The sequence below is a fragment of the Schistocerca serialis genome, unplaced genomic scaffold (assembly GCF_023864345.2).
Source record: "Schistocerca serialis cubense isolate TAMUIC-IGC-003099 unplaced genomic scaffold, iqSchSeri2.2 HiC_scaffold_1151, whole genome shotgun sequence".
NCBI lineage: Eukaryota > Metazoa > Arthropoda > Insecta > Orthoptera > Acrididae > Schistocerca > Schistocerca serialis.
In genome coordinates, this window is record NW_026047350.1 from 12501 (window position 1) to 16044 (window position 3544).

The 3544-nt window shown below is 49.7% G+C and overlaps 1 pseudogene; it reads left to right on the forward strand.

Moving 5' to 3' along the window:
* The window catches only part of LOC126432695 (large subunit ribosomal RNA), a 2982-nt pseudogene extending 2591 nt beyond the window's left edge, over positions 1-391 (forward strand).
* The last annotated feature ends 3153 nt before the right edge of the window (positions 392-3544 follow it).

Here is a 3544-nt window from a genome sequence, read left to right on the forward strand (position 1 = left end):
GCTCGGTCCCGTGCCTTGGCCTCCCACGGATCTTCCTTGCTGCGAGGCCGCGTCCGCCTTAGCGTGCTCCTCCGGGGGCGCGCGGGTGCGCGGATTCTCTTCGGCCGCCATTCAACGATCAACTCAGAACTGGCACGGACTGGGGGAATCCGACTGTCTAATTAAAACAAAGCATTGCGATGGCCCTAGCGGGTGTTGACGCAATGTGATTTCTGCCCAGTGCTCTGAATGTCAACGTGAAGAAATTCAAGCAAGCGCGGGTAAACGGCGGGAGTAACTATGACTCTCTTAAGGTAGCCAAATGCCTCGTCATCTAATTAGTGACGCGCATGAATGGATTAACGAGATTCCCGCTGTCCCTAGACAGCGCTAGAAGGGACACAACATCTGTCCCTGCACAGGGCACAACAACACCGGTGCCCTGTCTTCCTACGGTCACATTTGCTGGGGAGGGATCGCGGCCTGAGCCGGCAAAGGCTCATCGCCGTGAACGGGATGTCCCGGACACGTTCCGCCAAGCCAGGGCATGGTGACATGTCCCTGGCTAGGTTAGATGGGGCCAGACCCCCGAACGTCTGGGGGACCGACCCAGCACCTGGGTAGGGCTGGGTCCTTGGCCTGATGGTGGAAACTCGGCCTATTAGGGGGCGAAGGCCGAGAGGTGAATCCGCCTCTCCGGAATGCGATGGGCATTTGCCGGGGAGGGACGGGTGAAATCTCCAGTGATGTGATCGTGGAAGGGGACTAGTACGCTGGAAACGGCGCGCTAAACCCAGCAGCTCATAAGGCTCTTGGTCAGGGGGCGGGACTGGTGAGCGAGCTGCAGATAGCCTCCCCCCATGCCAGAGAGGCCGGTCCGGGGAAAGAGACGGGCCTCCACACTTTGTCACTCTTCTGGAATAATGGCTGAAAATATGGAGAGTGATTATGCGCATGCGGAGCCAGACGCTCCAATAGGAGAATTTGATGAGATGAGTGTCGCGGAGCGACACGCGTATTTCCTGCGTCTTTTCGACAGAAGCGTTAAGCATGGGAAGATTAATGCAGAGCAGATTAGAGCCATTAAGGAGAATATAGCCACCTGGGCTCTGGCTCATGCTAGGCTCGAAGGTCAGTATGCCGAAGTAAAAGAAGAAAATGAAAGGATGAGAAAAGAACAACAACAACAACCTAAGAAGTCATATGCTGCAGCTGCAGCTTTGCCAGTACAGCCGAAACGGACTGTACAAGAAACAATAAAAATTAATTTAGAAAAAACCGTTCCCACAGTATTTGTGAAACCAAAGAAAGGTGAAGACGTACGGAAGGTAAAAGAACGATTTGAAAAGAGTGTGAATCCCCGGATTGATAAAATAAAAATAAATCAAGTTAGGACAACTAAAAACATACTGATAGTGGAACTAGCCTCTCCTGAGGATAGTGAAAAATTAATAAATAACCCAAAAGTGAAGGAGAACTTTACATGTGAAAAACCGAGAAAACGAAGACCCCTTATGATGTTATATGATGTCCCCTCGTATATGACAGTTGACGATGTCACGGACTGTGTATACGAACAGAATTTTGAAGACAAAATGACTCGAGAAGAGTTCCTGGAAAAATTCAAGCCAAGATTTAAGGCAGGCCCGCGAGACAGATCAACTGTACACCACGCGGTGGAGATAGCCCCCGATCTCAGAAAAGAAATAATTAAGACGAACAGACTGTACATAGGGTACAATGCGATACCCACAAAGGATTATACGGCACTGGCCAAATGTTCCAAGTGCCAGGATTATGGCCATGTGGCAAAATACTGCACATTTGAAGCACCAGTATGCCACAACTGTGGAGAGGACGGTCATGACAAAAGGAATTGTAAACAAACACCTGTCTGCATCCCCTGTAAATACAGGAAGAGAACCTGTCACACTCCAGGGAAGGAGTGCCTAACGTATAAATTACTGATCCAAAGACTGATACAAAGAACCGATTATGGCGACTAGCTATAACATAACAAAACACAAATCACCAAGTAAGTCGCTAAGGGATGCGAATAGGTGGAGAAAATTAAGATTATCTCATCTGTCCTTGGACGATTGTACTGGGGTGGAGGGGAGGTCTTATACTGTTACAGGTGCACCAGAGCAGCGCGAGATGGCGGCTTCCTCCTCCCGGGCGGGGTCTGTCCTGGTCCTCGGGGAGGGGCAACTGGTGACGGCGGCTGCCGAGGCGACGGAGGGAAGTGTGTGCACACTCCCAACTCCACCAGTGCGGCTGCTGACGCCGGACCCCTCCTGCCGGGCCGAGACCGCCCCGGCTGCTGGGGGATGCCCGCCGCCTACAGCGACCACAGAGGCGAAAGAGGGGAGTATTTATACTCTCCCAGTTCCATTGGTGCAGCCAGAAATGACGGAAGCCTCCTGCCAAGCCGGGTCCTTCCTGGCGGCCAGCAGGCGGCCTCCAACCAAAATGGCCGAGGAGGTGGAGGAGGGGAGTACTTATACACTCCCAGTCCCACCAGTGCGGCCACCGACAGCCGACTTCTCCTGCCAAGCCGGGTCCTTCCTGGCTAGGAGAAGTCTACCAGCTTCATTTATGAAGGCAGAGGAAGGTGCGGCGCGAGACTCCCGTTTGGCTGGGGTTCCCCTAGCCTTGGAGACGACGCCGCTGGTGACTCTAGCAGAAGACACCGAAAATTGTTATTCAATAGTCAGTGTGCATGAAGTAGATAATAAACAATTAACTCTTGGTGATGGTTCTTTGGGATTAAAAGTAGATAACAAAACTGTAGGAGAACTAGCTGGTGATGGCTCTGTAACTGTAAATACACCTAAATACAACACATGCCCGCCAGGGAACATATATAATATTTGTAGTGAAACATTGCAGCTTGGTAGGTTGGAGAACCAGACATTGATGATGGCTGCTCTGAGGCAGTTGGTCAGAGCTGGGCACCCGAGAGGGAACAAGATCACATTTCCAACTCTGGAGGATGTAGACTGCGTCCAGCTAGCGGCGGTGAATATTCCCCATGACTATGAACAACTAAAAGAACTAGTCACTAAAGTATACGAGAGGCGGGGAAGGAAATTTGATCTTACGAAAACATATAATGAACTTGTCAAGATGTACGGGAGAATAACATATGACCCTGCTCAGACCTGGCCGAATAGCATGGTATATACCAAATATCCGGACGATTATTAAGTGCTACCAAGTCAATGCAATGAAAAGCTCCCTAGTCATGCAAGAGCTGTGTAGGCTTTCTGAAGAAAACAAAATAGATGTAGTACTGATACAAGAACCAAGTACTGCCTCTGGGAGATCCTTGGGCTTTCCCGTTACAGCACAAGTAATAACATTTGGACAGAGTCCAATGACAGCTGTAGTCATTCTCAACAATACGATAAAAACCACAGTGCTAACACAATTCTGTACAGAACACATAATAGTCGTAGAAATAAATCACCTAAACTCGTTTTGGTACCTGATAAATATCTATTGTCAGTTTCGTGATCCAATTGATATCTACTTAAGGCAGCTTATTACCATATTGAGAGCC